Here is a 17,030-nt window from a genome sequence, read left to right as displayed (position 1 = left end):
TCGATTCAAGACAACGATCAATGACGAAGTACCGACACAGGAGACACAAGACAGGTAATTAATAATATTAATTACTGATAATATGTACCCGGTATACATTCACACTAAAAAACGTGTCTAGCCAATCCATAGGCCATAGGCCCTTGTTCAGGTTGACTTGCTCGGATGTGAATTTGAATCCTTGCCGGTCACCCTAACCCCGCCTTGCGAATGATTTGCCGGCACCAGCCATACAGTTTTTTATAGATAGATAAGATAGATAGATACGATATTCGCTCGGATGCGAATTTCAATCCTTGCCGGTCAATCTAACCCGCCTTGCGAATGGTTGGCCGGTACCAGGTATTCAGTTTTTTATAGATAGATAAGATAGATAGATAAGATAGATAGATAAGATATTCGCTCGGATGCGAATTTCAATCCTTGCCGGTCAATCTAACCCGCCTTGCGAATGGTTGGCCGGTACCAGGCATTCAGTTTTTTATAGATAGATAAGATAGATAGATATGATATTCGCTCGGATGCGAATTTCAATCCTTGCCGGTCAATCTAACCCGCCTTGCGAATGGTTGGCCGGTACCAGGCATTCAGTTTTTTATAGATAGATAAGATAGATAGATAAGATAGATAGATACGATATTCGCTCGAATGCGAATTTCAATCCTTGCTGGTCAATCTAACCCGCCTTGCGAATGGTTGGCCGGTACCAGGTATTCAGTTTTTTATAGATAGATAAGATAGATAGATAGATACGATATTCGCTCGAATGCGAATTTCAATCCTTGCTGGTCAATCTAACCCGCCTTGCGAATGGTTGGCCGGTACCAGGTATTCAGTTTTTTATAGATAGATAAGATAGATAAGATAGATAGATAAGATATTCGCTCGGATGCGAATTTCAATCCTTGCCGGTCAATCTAACCCGCCTTGCGAATGGTTGGCCAGCACAAGGTATTCAGTTTTTTATAGATAGATAAGATAGATAAGATAGATAGATAGATTGATTGATACAGTATAGTGCCTTTTTTTGTGTCAATGTGTATCGAGAACATATTATCACACCTCTTTTCTTATTTTTTTTAGGTAACTGCAAACTTCGATTCAAGACAACGATCAATGACGAAGTACCGACACAGGAGACACAAGACAGGTAATTAATAATATTAATTACTGATAATATGTACCCGGTATACATTCACACTAAAAAACGTGTCTAGCCAATCCATAGGCCATAGGCCCTTGTTCAGGTTGACTTGCTCGGATGCGAATTTCAATCCTTGCCGGTCAATCTAACCCGCCTTGCGAATGGTTGGCCGGTACCAGGTATTCAGTTTTTTATAGATAGATAAGATAGATAGATAAGATAGATAGATACGATATTCGCTCGAATGCGAATTTCAATCCTTGCTGGTCAATCTAACCCGCCTTGCGAATGGTTGGCCGGTACAAGGTATTCAGTTTTTTATAGATAGATAAGATAGATAGATAAGATATTCGCTCGGATGCGAATTTCAATCCTTGCCGGTCAATCTAACCCGCCTTGCGAATGGTTGGCCAGCACAAGGTATTCAGTTTTTTATAGATAGATAAGATAGATAAGATAGATAGATAGATTGATTGATAGAGTATAGTGCCTTTTTTGTGTCAATGTGTATCGAGAACATATTATCACACCTCTTTTCTTATTTTTTTAGGTAACTGCAAACTTCGATTCAAGACAACGATCAATGACGAAGTACCGACACAGGAGACACAAGACAGGTAATTAATAATATTAATTACTGATAATATGTACCCGGTATACATTCACACTAAAAAACGTGTCTAGCCAATCCATAGGCCATAGGCCCTTGTTCAGGTTGACTTGCTCGGATGTGAATTTGAATCCTTGCCGGTCACCCTAACCCCGCCTTGCGAATGATTTGCCGGCACCAGCCATACAGTTTTTTATAGATAGATAAGATAGATAGATACGATATTCGCTCGGATGCGAATTTCAATCCTTGCCGGTCAATCTAACCCGCCTTGCGAATGGTTGGCCGGTACCAGGTATTCAGTTTTTTATAGATAGATAAGATAGATAGATAAGATAGATAGATAAGATATTCGCTCGGATGCGAATTTCAATCCTTGCCGGTCAATCTAACCCGCATTGCGAATGGTTGGCCGGTACCAGGCATTCAGTTTTTTGTAGATAGATAAGATAGATAGATATGATATTCGCTCGGATGCGAATTTCAATCCTTGCCGGTCAATCTAACCCGCCTTGCGAATGGTTGGCCGGTACCAGGTATTCAGTTTTTTATAGATAGATAAGATAGATAGATAAGATAGATAGATAAGATATTCGCTCGAATGCGAATTTCAATCCTTGCCGGTCAATCTAACCCGCCTTGCGAATGGTTGGCCGGTACCAGGCATTCAGTTTTTTATAGATAGATAAGATAGATAGATATGATATTCGCTCGGATGCGAATTTCAATCCTTGCCGGTCAATCTAACCCGCCTTGCGAATGGTTGGCCGGTACCAGGCATTCAGTTTTTTATAGATAGATAAGATAGATAAGATAGATAGATACGATATTCGCTCGAATGCGAATTTCAATCCTTGCTGGTCAATCTAACCCGCCTTGCGAATGGTTGGCCGGTACCAGGTATTCAGTTTTTTATAGATAGATAAGATAGATAAGATAGATAGATAAGATATTCGCTCGGATGCGAATTTCAATCCTTGCCGGTCAATCTAACCCGCCTTGCGAATGGTTGGCCAGCACAAGGTATTCAGTTTTTTATAGATAGATAAGATAGATAAGATAGATAGATAGATTGATTGATACAGTATAGTGCCTTTTTTTGTGTCAATGTGTATCGAGAACATATTATCACACCTCTTTTCTTATTTTTTTAGGTAACTGCAAACTTCGATTCAAGACAACGATCAATGACGAAGTACCGACACAGGAGACACAAGACAGGTAATTAATAATATTAATTACTGATAATATGTACCCGGTATACATCCACACTAAAAAACGTGTCTAGCCAATCCATAGGCCATAGGCCCTTGTTCAGGTTGACTTGCTCGGATGTGAATTTGAATCCTTGCCGGTCACCCTAACCCCGCCTTGCGAATGATTTGCCGGCACCAGCCATACAGTTTTTTATAGATAGATAAGATAGATAAGATAGATAGATACGATATTCGCTCGGATGCGAATTTCAATCCTTGCCGGTCAATCTAACCCGCCTTGCGAATGGTTGGCCGGTACCAGGTATTCAGTTTTTTATAGATAGATAAGATAGATAGATAAGATAGATAGATAAGATATTCGCTCGGATGCGAATTTCAATCCTTGCCGGTCAATCTAACCCGCCTTGCGAATGGTTGGCCGGTACCAGGCATTCAGTTTTTTATAGATAGATAAGATAGATAGATATGATATTCGCTCGGATGCGAATTTCAATCCTTGCCGGTCAATCTAACCCGCCTTGCGAATGGTTGGCCGGTACCAGGCATTCAGTTTTTTATAGATAGATAAGATAGATAGATAAGATAGATAGATACGATATTCGCTCGAATGCGAATTTCAATCCTTGCTGGTCAATCTAACCCGCCTTGCGAATGGTTGGCCGGTACCAGGTATTCAGTTTTTTATAGATAGATAAGATAGATAGATAGATACGATATTCGCTCGAATGCGAATTTCAATCCTTGCTGGTCAATCTAACCCGCCTTGCGAATGGTTGGCCGGTACCAGGTATTCAGTTTTTTATAGATAGATAAGATAGATAAGATAGATAGATAAGATATTCGCTCGGATGCGAATTTCAATCCTTGCCGGTCAATCTAACCCGCCTTGCGAATGGTTGGCCAGCACAAGGTATTCAGTTTTTTATAGATAGATAAGATAGATAAGATAGATAGATAGATTGATTGATACAGTATAGTGCCTTTTTTTGTGTCAATGTGTATCGAGAACATATTATCACACCTCTTTTCTTATTTTTTTAGGTAACTGCAAACTTCGATTCAAGACAACGATCAATGACGAAGTACCGACACAGGAGACACAAGACAGGTAATTAATAATATTAATTACTGATAATATGTACCCGGTATACATTCACACTAAAAAACGTGTCTAGCCAATCCATAGGCCATAGGCCCTTGTTCAGGTTGACTTGCTCGGATGTGAATTTGAATCCTTGCCGGTCACCCTAACCCCGCCTTGCGAATGATTTGCCGGCACCAGCCATACAGTTTTTTATAGATAGATAAGATAGATAAGATAGATAGATACGATATTCGCTCGGATGCGAATTTCAATCCTTGCCGGTCAATCTAACCCGCCTTGCGAATGGTTGGCCGGTACCAGGTATTCAGTTTTTTATAGATAGATAAGATAGATAGATAAGATAGATAGATAAGATAGATAGATAAGATAGATAGATAAGATATTCGCTCGGATGCGAATTTCAATCCTTGCCGGTCAATCTAACCCGCCTTGCGAATGGTTGGCCGGTACCAGGCATTCAGTTTTTTATAGATAGATAAGATAGATAGATATGATATTCGCTCGGATGCGAATTTCAATCCTTGCCGGTCAATCTAACCCGCCTTGCGAATGGTTGGCCGGTACCAGGCATTCAGTTTTTTATAGATAGATAAGATAGATAAGATAGATAGATACGATATTCGCTCGAATGCGAATTTCAATCCTTGCTGGTCAATCTAACCCGCCTTGCGAATGGTTGGCCGGTACCAGGTATTCAGTTTTTTATAGATAGATAAGATAGATAAGATAGATAGATACAATATTCGCTCGAATGCGAATTTCAATCCTTGCTGGTCAATCTAACCCGCCTTGCGAATGGTTGGCCGGTACCAGGTATTCAGTTTTTTATAGATAGATAAGATAGATAAGATAGATAGATAAGATATTCGCTCGGATGCGAATTTCAATCCTTGCCGGTCAATCTAACCCGCCTTGCGAATGGTTGGCCAGCACAAGGTATTCAGTTTTTTATAGATAGATAAGATAGATAAGATAGATAGATAGATTGATTGATACAGTATAGTGCCTTTTTTTGTGTCAATGTGTATCGAGAACATATTATCACACCTCTTTTCTTATTTTTTTAGGTAACTGCAAACTTCGATTCAAGACAACGATCAATGACGAAGTACCGACACAGGAGACACAAGACAGGTAATTAATAATATTAATTACTGATAATATGTACCCGGTATACATTCACACTAAAAAACGTGTCTAGCCAATCCATAGGCCATAGGCCCTTGTTCAGGTTGACTTGCTCGGATGTGAATTTGAATCCTTGCCGGTCACCCTAACCCCGCCTTGCGAATGATTTGCCGGCACCAGCCATACAGTTTTTTATAGATAGATAAGATAGATAAGATAGATAGATACGATATTCGCTCGGATGCGAATTTCAATCCTTGCCGGTCAATCTAACCCGCCTTGCGAATGGTTGGCCGGTACCAGGTATTCAGTTTTTTATAGATAGATAAGATAGATAGATAAGATAGATAGATAAGATATTCGCTCGGATGCGAATTTCAATCCTTGCCGGTCAATCTAACCCGCCTTGCGAATGGTTGGCCGGTACCAGGCATTCAGTTTTTTATAGATAGATAAGATAGATAGATATGATATTCGCTCGGATGCGAATTTCAATCCTTGCCGGTCAATCTAACCCGCCTTGCGAATGGTTGGCCGGTACCAGGCATTCAGTTTTTTATAGACAGATAAGATAGATAAGATAGATAGATACGATATTCGCTCGAATGCGAATTTCAATCCTTGCTGGTCAATCTATCCCGCCTTGCGAATGGTTGGCCGGTACCAGGTATTCAGTTTTTTATAGATAGATAAGATAGATAGATAAGATAGATAGATACGATATTCGCTCGAATGCGAATTTCAATCCTTGCTGGTCAATCTAACCCGCCTTGCGAATGGTTGGCCGGTACCAGGTATTCAGTTTTTTATAGATAGATAAGATAGATAAGATAGATAGATAAGATATTCGCTCGGATGCGAATTTCAATCCTTGCCGGTCAATCTAACCCGCCTTGCGAATGGTTGGCCGGTACCAGGCATTCAGTTTTTTATAGACAGATAAGATAGATAAGATAGATAGATAAGATATTCGCTCGGATGCGAATTTCAATCCTTGCCGGTCAATCTAACCCGCCTTGCGAATGGTTGGCCAGCACAAGGTATTCAGTTTTTTATAGATAGATAAGATAGATAGATAGATTGATTGATACAGTATAGTGCCTTTTTTGTATCAATGTGTATCGAGAACATATTATCACACCTCTTTTCTTATTTTTTTAGGTAACTGCAAACTTCGATTCAAGACAACGATCAATGACGAAGTACCGACACAGGAGACACAAGACAGGTAATTAATAATATTAATTACTGATAATATGTACCCGGTATACATTCACACTAAAAAACGTGTCTAGCCAATCCATAGGCCATAGGCCCTTGTTCAGGTTGACTTGCTCGGATGTGAATTTGAATCCTTGCCGGTCACCCTAACCCCGCCTTGCGAATGATTTGCCGGCACCAGCCATACAGTTTTTTATAGATAGATAAGATAGATAGATACGATATTCGCTCGGATGCGAATTTCAATCCTTGCCGGTCAATCTAACCCGCCTTGCGAATGGTTGGCCGGTACCAGGTATTCAGTTTTTTATAGATAGATAAGATAGATAGATAAGATAGATAGATAAGATATTCGCTCGGATGCGAATTTCAATCCTTGCCGGTCAATCTAACCCGCCTTGCGGATGGTTGGCCGGTACCAGGCATTCAGTTTTTTTATAGATAGATAAGATAGATAGATATGATATTCGCTCGGATGCGAATTTCAATCCTTGCCGGTCAATCTAACCCGCCTTGCGAATGGTTGGCCGGTACCAGGCATTCAGTTTTTTATAGATAGATAAGATAGATAAGATAGATAGATACGATATTCGCTCGAATGCGAATTTCAATCCTTGCTGGTCAATCTAACCCGCCTTGCGAATGGTTGGCCGGTACCAGGTATTCAGTTTTTTATAGATAGATAAGATAGATAGATAAGATAGATAGATACGATATTCGCTCGAATGCGAATTTCAATCCTTGCTGGTCAATCTAACCCGCCTTGCGAATGGTTGGCCGGTACAAGGTATTCAGTTTTTTATAGATAGATAAGATAGATAGATAAGATATTCGCTCGGATGCGAATTTCAATCCTTGCCGGTCAATCTAACCCGCCTTGCGAATGGTTGGCCAGCACAAGGTATTCAGTTTTTTATAGATAGATAAGATAGATAAGATAGATAGATAGATTGATTGATACAGTATAGTGCCTTTTTTGTGTCAATGTGTATCGAGAACATATTATCACACCTCTTTTCTTATTTTTTTAGGTAACTGCAAACTTCGATTCAAGACAACGATCAATGACGAAGTACCGACACAGGAGACACAAGACAGGTAATTAATAATATTAATTACTGATAATATGTACCCGGTATACATTCACACTAAAAAACGTGTCTAGCCAATCCATAGGCCATAGGCCCTTGTTCAGGTTGACTTGCTCGGATGTGAATTTGAATCCTTGCCGGTCACCCTAACCCCGCCTTGCGAATGATTTGCCGGCACCAGCCATACAGTTTTTTATAGATAGATAAGATAGATAGATACGATATTCGCTCGGATGCGAATTTCAATCCTTGCCGGTCAATCTAACCCGCCTTGCGAATGGTTGGCCGGTACCAGGTATTCAGTTTTTTATAGATAGATAAGATAGATAGATAAGATAGATAGATAAGATATTCGTTCGGATGCGAATTTCAATCCTTGCCGGTCAATCTAACCCGCATTGCGAATGGTTGGCCGGTACCAGGCATTCAGTTTTTTATAGATAGATAAGATAGATAGATATGATATTCGCTCGGATGCGAATTTCAATCCTTGCCGGTCAATCTAACCCGCCTTGCGAATGGTTGGCCGGTACCAGGTATTCAGTTTTTTATAGATAAATAAGATAGATAGATAAGATAGATAGATAAGATATTCGCTCGAATGCGAATTTCAATCCTTGCCGGTCAATCTAACCCGCCTTGCGAATGGTTGGCCGGTACCAGGCATTCAGTTTTTTATAGATAGATAAGATAGATAGATATGATATTCGCTCGGATGCGAATTTCAATCCTTGCCGGTCAATCTAACCCGCCTTGCGAATGGTTGGCCGGTACCAGGCATTCAGTTTTTTATAGATAGATAAGATAGATAGATAAGATAGATAGATACGATATTCGCTCGAATGCGAATTTCAATCCTTGCTGGTCAATCTAACCCGCCTTGCGAATGGTTGGCCGGTACCAGGTATTCAGTTTTTTATAGATAGATAAGATAGATAAGATAGATAGATAAGATATTCGCTCAGATGCGAATTTCAATCCTTGCCGGTCAATCTAACCCGCCTTGCGAATGGTTGGCCAGCACAAGGTATTCAGTTTTTTATAGATAGATAAGATAGATAAGATAGATAGATAGATTGATTGATACAGTATAGTGCCTTTTTTTGTGTCAATGTGTATCGAGAACATATTATCACACCTCTTTTCTTATTTTTTTAGGTAACTGCAAACTTCGATTCAAGACAACGATCAATGACGAAGTACCGACACAGGAGACACAAGACAGGTAATTAATAATATTAATTACTGATAATATGTACCCGGTATACATTCACACTAAAAAACGTGTCTAGCCAATCCATAGGCCATAGGCCCTTGTTCAGGTTGACTTGCTCGGATGTGAATTTGAATCCTTGCCGGTCACCCTAACCCCGCCTTGCGAATGATTTGCCGGCACCAGCCATACAGTTTTTTATAGATAGATAAGATAGATAAGATAGATAGATACGATATTCGCTCGGATGCGAATTTCAATCCTTGCCGGTCAATCTAACCCGCCTTGCGAATGGTTGGCCGGTACCAGGTATTCAGTTTTTTATAGATAGATAAGATAGATAGATAAGATAGATAGATAAGATATTCGCTCGGATGCGAATTTCAATCCTTGCCGGTCAATCTAACCCGCCTTGCGAATGGTTGGCCGGTACCAGGCATTCAGTTTTTTATAGATAGATAAGATAGATAGATATGATATTCGCTCGGATGCGAATTTCAATCCTTGCCGGTCAATCTAACCCGCCTTGCGAATGGTTGGCCGGTACCAGGCATTCAGTTTTTTATAGATAGATAAGATAGATAGATAAGATAGATAGATACGATATTCGCTCGAATGCGAATTTCAATCCTTGCTGGTCAATCTAACCCGCCTTGCGAATGGTTGGCCGGTACCAGGTATTCAGTTTTTTATAGATAGATAAGATAGATAGATAAGATAGATAGATAAGATATTCGCTCGGATGCGAATTTCAATCCTTGCCGGTCAATCTAACCCGCCTTGCGAATGGTTGGCCGGTACCAGGCATTCAGTTTTTTATAGATAGATAAGATAGATAGATATGATATTCGCTCGGATGCGAATTTCAATCCTTGCCGGTCAATCTAACCCGCCTTGCGAATGGTTGGCCGGTACCAGGCATTCAGTTTTTTATAGATAGATAAGATAGATAAGATAGATAGATACGATATTCGCTCGAATGCGAATTTCAATCCTTGCTGGTCAATCTAACCCGCCTTGCGAATGGTTGGCCGGTACCAGGTATTCAGTTTTTTATAGATAGATAAGATAGATAGATAAGATAGATAGATAAGATAGATAGATACGATATTCGCTCGAATGCGAATTTCAATCCTTGCTGGTCAATCTAACCCGCCTTGCGAATGGTTGGCCGGTACAAGGTATTCAGTTTTTTATAGATAGATAAGATAGATAGATAAGATATTCGCTCGGATGCGAATTTCAATCCTTGCCGGTCAATCTAACCCGCCTTGCGAATGGTTGGCCAGCACAAGGTATTCAGTTTTTTATAGATAGATAAGATAGATAAGATAGATAGATAGATTGATTGATACAGTATAGTGCCTTTTTTGTGTCAATGTGTATCGAGAACATATTATCACACCTCTTTTCTTATTTTTTTAGGTAACTGCAAACTTCGATTCAAGACAACGATCAATGACGAAGTACCGACACAGGAGACACAAGACAGGTAATTAATAATATTAATTACTGATAATATGTACCCGGTATACATTCACACTAAAAAACGTGTCTAGCCAATCCATAGGCCATAGGCCCTTGTTCAGGTTGACTTGCTCGGATGTGAATTTGAATCCTTGCCGGTCACCCTAACCCCGCCTTGCGAATGATTTGCCGGCACCAGCCATACAGTTTTTTATAGATAGATAAGATAGATAGATACGATATTCGCTCGGATGCGAATTTCAATCCTTGCCGGTCAATCTAACCCGCCTTGCGAATGGTTGGCCGGTACCAGGTATTCAGTTTTTTATAGATAGATAAGATAGATAGATAAGATAGATAGATAAGATATTCGTTCGGATGCGAATTTCAATCCTTGCCGGTCAATCTAACCCGCATTGCGAATGGTTGGCCGGTACCAGGCATTCAGTTTTTTATAGATAGATAAGATAGATAGATAAGATAGATAGATAAGATATTCGCTCGAATGCGAATTTCAATCCTTGCCGGTCAATCTAACCCGCCTTGCGAATGGTTGGCCGGTACCAGGCATTCAGTTTTTTATAGATAGATAAGATAGATAGATATGATATTCGCTCGGATGCGAATTTCAATCCTTGCCGGTCAATCTAACCCGCCTTGCGAATGGTTGGCCGGTACCAGGCATTCAGTTTTTTATAGATAGATAAGATAGATAGATAAGATAGATAGATACGATATTCGCTCGAATGCGAATTTCAATCCTTGCTGGTCAATCTAACCCGCCTTGCGAATGGTTGGCCGGTACCAGGTATTCAGTTTTTTATAGATAGATAAGATAGATAAGATAGATAGATAAGATATTCGCTCGGATGCGAATTTCAATCCTTGCCGGTCAATCTAACCCGCCTTGCGAATGGTTGGCCGGTACCAGGTATTCAGTTTTTTATAGATAGATAAGATAGATAGATAAGATAGATAGATAAGATATTCGCTCGAATGCGAATTTCAATCCTTGCTGGTCAATCTAACCCGCCTTGCGAATGGTTGGCCGGTACCAGGTATTCAGTTTTTTATAGATAGATAAGATAGATAGATAAGATATTCGCTCAGATGCGAATTTCAATCCTTGCCGGTCAATCTAACCCGCCTTGCGAATGGTTGGCCAGCACAAGGTATTCAGTTTTTTATAGATAGATAAGATAGATAGATAGATTGATTGATACAGTATAGTGCCTTTTTTGTGTCAATGTGTATCGAGAACATATTATCACACCTCTTTTCTTATTTTTTTAGGTAACTGCAAACTTCGATTCAAGACAACGATCAATGACGAAGTACCGACACAGGAGACACAAGACAGGTAATTAATAATATTAATTACTGATAATATGTACCCGGTATACATTCACACTAAAAAACGTGTCTAGCCAATCCATAGGCCATAGGCCCTTGTTCAGGTTGACTTGCTCGGATGTGAATTTGAATTCTTGCCGGTCACCCTAACCCCGCCTTGCGAATGATTTGCCGGCACCAGCCATACAGTTTTTTATAGATAGATAAGATAGATAAGATAGATAGATACGATATTCGCTCGGATGCGAATTTCAATCCTTGCCGGTCAATCTAACCCGCCTTGCGAATGGTTGGCCGGTACCAGGTATTCAGTTTTTTATAGATAGATAAGATAGATAGATAAGATAGATAGATAAGATATTCGCTCGGATGCGAATTTCAATCCTTGCCGGTCAATCTAACCCGCCTTGCGAATGGTTGGCCGGTACCAGGCATTCAGTTTTTTATAGATAGATAAGATAGATAGATATGATATTCGCTCGGATGCGAATTTCAATCCTTGCCGGTCAATCTAACCCGCCTTGCGAATGGTTGGCCGGTACCAGGCATTCAGTTTTTTATAGACAGATAAGATAGATAAGATAGATAGATACGATATTCGCTCGAATGCGAATTTCAATCCTTGCTGGTCAATCTAACCCGCCTTGCGAATGGTTGGCCGGTACCAGGTATTCAGTTTTTTATAGATAGATAAGATAGATAGATAAGATAGATAGATACGATATTCGCTCGAATGCGAATTTCAATCCTTGCTGGTCAATCTAACCCGCCTTGCGAATGGTTGGCCGGTACCAGGTATTCAGTTTTTTATAGATAGATAAGATAGATAAGATAGATAGATAAGATATTCGCTCGGATGCGAATTTCAATCCTTGCCGGTCAATCTAACCCGCCTTGCGAATGGTTGGCCGGTACCAGGCATTCAGTTTTTTATAGACAGATAAGATAGATAAGATAGATAGATAAGATATTCGCTCGGATGCGAATTTCAATCCTTGCCGGTCAATCTAACCCGCCTTGCGAATGGTTGGCCAGCACAAGGTATTCAGTTTTTTATAGATAGATAAGATAGATAGATAGATTGATTGATACAGTATAGTGCCTTTTTTGTGTCAATGTGTATCGAGAACATATTATCACACCTCTTTTCTTATTTTTTTAGGTAACTGCAAACTTCGATTCAAGACAACGATCAATGACGAAGTACCGACACAGGAGACACAAGACAGGTAATTAATAATATTAATTACTGATAATATGTACCCGGTATACATTCACACTAAAAAACGTGTCTAGCCAATCCATAGGCCATAGGCCCTTGTTCAGGTTGACTTGCTCGGATGTGAATTTGAATCCTTGCCGGTCACCCTAACCCCGCCTTGCGAATGATTTGCCGGCACCAGCCATACAGTTTTTTATAGATAGATAAGATAGATAGATACGATATTCGCTCGGATGCGAATTTCAATCCTTGCCGGTCAATCTAACCCGCCTTGCGAATGGTTGGCCGGTACCAGGTATTCAGTTTTTTATAGATAGATAAGATAGATAGATAAGATAGATAGATAAGATATTCGCTCGGATGCGAATTTCAATCCTTGCCGGTCAATCTAACCCGCCTTGCGAATGGTTGGCCGGTACCAGGCATTCAGTTTTTTATAGATAGATAAGATAGATAGATATGATATTCGCTCGGATGCGAATTTCAATCCTTGCCGGTCAATCTAACCCGCCTTGCGAATGGTTGGCCGGTACCAGGCATTCAGTTTTTTATAGATAGATTAGATAGATAAGATAGATAGATACGATATTCGCTCGAATGCGAATTTCAATCCTTGCTGGTCAATCTAACCCGCCTTGCGAATGGTTGGCCGGTACCAGGTATTCAGTTTTTTATAGATAGATAAGATAGATAGATAGATACGATATTCGCTCGAATGCGAATTTCAATCCTTGCTGGTCAATCTAACCCGCCTTGCGAATGGTTGGCCGGTACCAGGTATTCAGTTTTTTATAGATAGATAAGATAGATAGATAAGATATTCGCTCGGATGCGAATTTCAATCCTTGCCGGTCAATCTAACCCGCCTTGCGAATGGTTGGCCAGCACAAGGTATTCAGTTTTTTATAGATAGATAAGATAGATAAGATAGATAGATAGATTGATTGATACAGTATAGTGCCTTTTTTTGTGTCAATGTGTATCGAGAACATATTATCACACCTCTTTTCTTATTTTTTTAGGTAACTGCAAACTTCGATTCAAGACAACGATCAATGACGAAGTACCGACACAGGAGACACAAGACAGGTAATTAATAATATTAATTACTGATAATATGTACCCGGTATACATTCACACTAAAAAACGTGTCTAGCCAATCCATAGGCCATAGGCCCTTGTTCAGGTTGACTTGCTCGGATGTGAATTTGAATCCTTGCCGGTCACCCTAACCCCGCCTTGCGAATGATTTGCCGGCACCAGCCATACAGTTTTTTATAGATAGATAAGATAGATAAGATAGATAGATACGATATTCGCTCGGATGCGAATTTCAATCCTTGCCGGTCAATCTAACCCGCCTTGCGAATGGTTGGCCGGTACCAGGTATTCAGTTTTTTATAGATAGATAAGATAGATAGATAAGATAGATAGATAAGATATTCGCTCGGATGCGAATTTCAATCCTTGCCGGTCAATCTAACCCGCCTTGCGAATGGTTGGCCGGTACCAGGCATTCAGTTTTTTATAGATAGATAAGATAGATAGATATGATATTCGCTCGGATGCGAATTTCAATCCTTGCCGGTCAATCTAACCCGCCTTGCGAATGGTTGGCCGGTACCAGGCATTCAGTTTTTTATAGACAGATAAGATAGATAAGATAGATAGATACGATATTCGCTCGAATGCGAATTTCAATCCTTGCTGGTCAATCTAACCCGCCTTGCGAATGGTTGGCCGGTACCAGGTATTCAGTTTTTTATAGATAGATAAGATAGATAGATAAGATAGATAGATACGATATTCGCTCGAATGCGAATTTCAATCCTTGCTGGTCAATCTAACCCGCCTTGCGAATGGTTGGCCGGTACCAGGTATTCAGTTTTTTATACATAGATAAGATAGATAAGATAGATAGATAAGATATTCGCTCGGATGCGAATTTCAATCCTTGCCGGTCAATCTAACCCGCCTTGCGAATGGTTGGCCGGTACCAGGCATTCAGTTTTTTATAGACAGATAAGATAGATAAGATAGATAGATAAGATATTCGCTCGGATGCGAATTTCAATCCTTGCCGGTCAATCTAACCCGCCTTGCGAATGGTTGGCCAGCACAAGGTATTCAGTTTTTTATAGATAGATAAGATAGATAGATAGATTGATTGATACAGTATAGTGCCTTTTTTGTATCAATGTGTATCGAGAACATATTATCACACCTCTTTTCTTATTTTTTTAGGTAACTGCAAACTTCGATTCAAGACAACGATCAATGACGAAGTACCGACACAGGAGACACAAGACAGGTAATTAATAATATTAATTACTGATAATATGTACCCGGTATACATTCACACTAAAAAACGTGTCTAGCCAATCCATAGGCCATAGGCCCTTGTTCAGGTTGACTTGCTCGGATGTGAATTTGAATCCTTGCCGGTCACCCTAACCCCGCCTTGCGAATGATTTGCCGGCACCAGCCATACAGTTTTTTATAGATAGATAAGATAGATAAGATAGATAGATACGATATTCGCTCGGATGCGAATTTCAATCCTTGCCGGTCAATCTAACCCGCCTTGCGAATGGTTGGCCGGTACCAGGTATTCAGTTTTTTATAGATAGATAAGATAGATAAGATAGATAGATAAGATATTCGCTCGGATGCGAATTTCAATCCTTGCCGGTCAATCTAACCCGCCTTGCGAATGGTTGGCCGGTACCAGGCATTCAGTTTTTTATAGATAGATAAGATAGATAGATATGATATTCGCTCGGATGCGAATTTCAATCCTTGCCGGTCAATCTAACCCGCCTTGCGAATGGTTGGCCGGTACCAGGCATTCAGTTTTTTATAGATAGATAAGATAGATAAGATAGATAGATACGATATTCGCTCGAATGCGAATTTCAATCCTTGCTGGTCAATCTAACCCGCCTTGCGAATGGTTGGCCGGTATCAGGTATTCAGTTTTTTATAGATAGATAAGATAGATAGATAAGATAGATAGATACGATATTCGCTCGAATGCGAATTTCAATCCTTGCTGGTCAATCTAACCCGCCTTGCGAATGGTTGGCCGGTACAAGGTATTCAGTTTTTTATAGATAGATAAGATAGATAGATAAGATATTCGCTCGGATGCGAATTTCAATCCTTGCCGGTCAATCTAACCCGCCTTGCGAATGGTTGGCCAGCACAAGGTATTCAGTTTTTTATAGATAGATAAGATAGATAAGATAGATAGATAGATTGATTGATACAGTATAGTGCCTTTTTTGTGTCAATGTGTATCGAGAACATATTATCACACCTCTTTTCTTATTTTTTTAGGTAACTGCAAACTTCGATTCAAGACAACGATCAATGACGAAGTACCGACACAGGAGACACAAGACAGGTAATTAATAATATTAATTACTGATAATATGTACCCGGTATACATTCACACTAAAAAACGTGTCTAGCCAATCCATAGGCCATAGGCCCTTGTTCAGGTTGACTTGCTCGGATGTGAATTTGAATCCTTGCCGGTCACCCTAACCCCGCCTTGCGAATGATTTGCCGGCACCAGCCATACAGTTTTTTATAGATAGATAAGATAGATAGATACGATATTCGCTCGGATGCGAATTTCAATCCTTGCCGGTCAATCTAACCCGCCTTGCGAATGGTTGGCCGGTACCAGGTATTCAGTTTTTTATAGATAGATAAGATAGATAGATAAGATAGATAGATAAGATATTCGCTCGGATGCGAATTTCAATCCTTGCCGGTCAATCTAACCCGCCTTGCGAATGGTTGGCCGGTACCAGGCATTCAGTTTTTTATAGATAGATAAGATAGATAGATATGATATTCGCTCGGATGCGAATTTCAATCCTTGCCGGTCAATCTAACCCGCCTTGCGAATGGTTGGCCGGTACCAGGCATTCAGTTTTTTATAGATAGATAAGATAGATAGATAAGATAGATAGATACGATATTCGCTCGAATGCGAATTTCAATCCTTGCTGGTCAATCTAACCCGCCTTGCGAATGGTTGGCCGGTACCAGGTATTCAGTTTTTTATAGATAGATAAGATAGATAGATAGATACGATATTCGCTCGAATGCGAATTTCAATCCTTGCTGGTCAATCTAACCCGCCTTGCGAATGGTTGGCCGGTACCAGGTATTCAGTTTTTTATAGATAGATAAGATAGATAGATAAGATATTCGCTCGGATGCGAATTTCAATCCTTGCCGGTCAA

The sequence above is a fragment of the Crinia signifera genome, chromosome 9, assembly GCF_055691185.1.
Source record: "Crinia signifera chromosome 9, ASM5569118v1, whole genome shotgun sequence".
Lineage (NCBI taxonomy): Eukaryota > Metazoa > Chordata > Amphibia > Anura > Myobatrachidae > Crinia > Crinia signifera.
The sequence above is the reverse complement of the archived record's forward strand: the minus strand, read 5'-3'. Positions refer to the sequence as shown.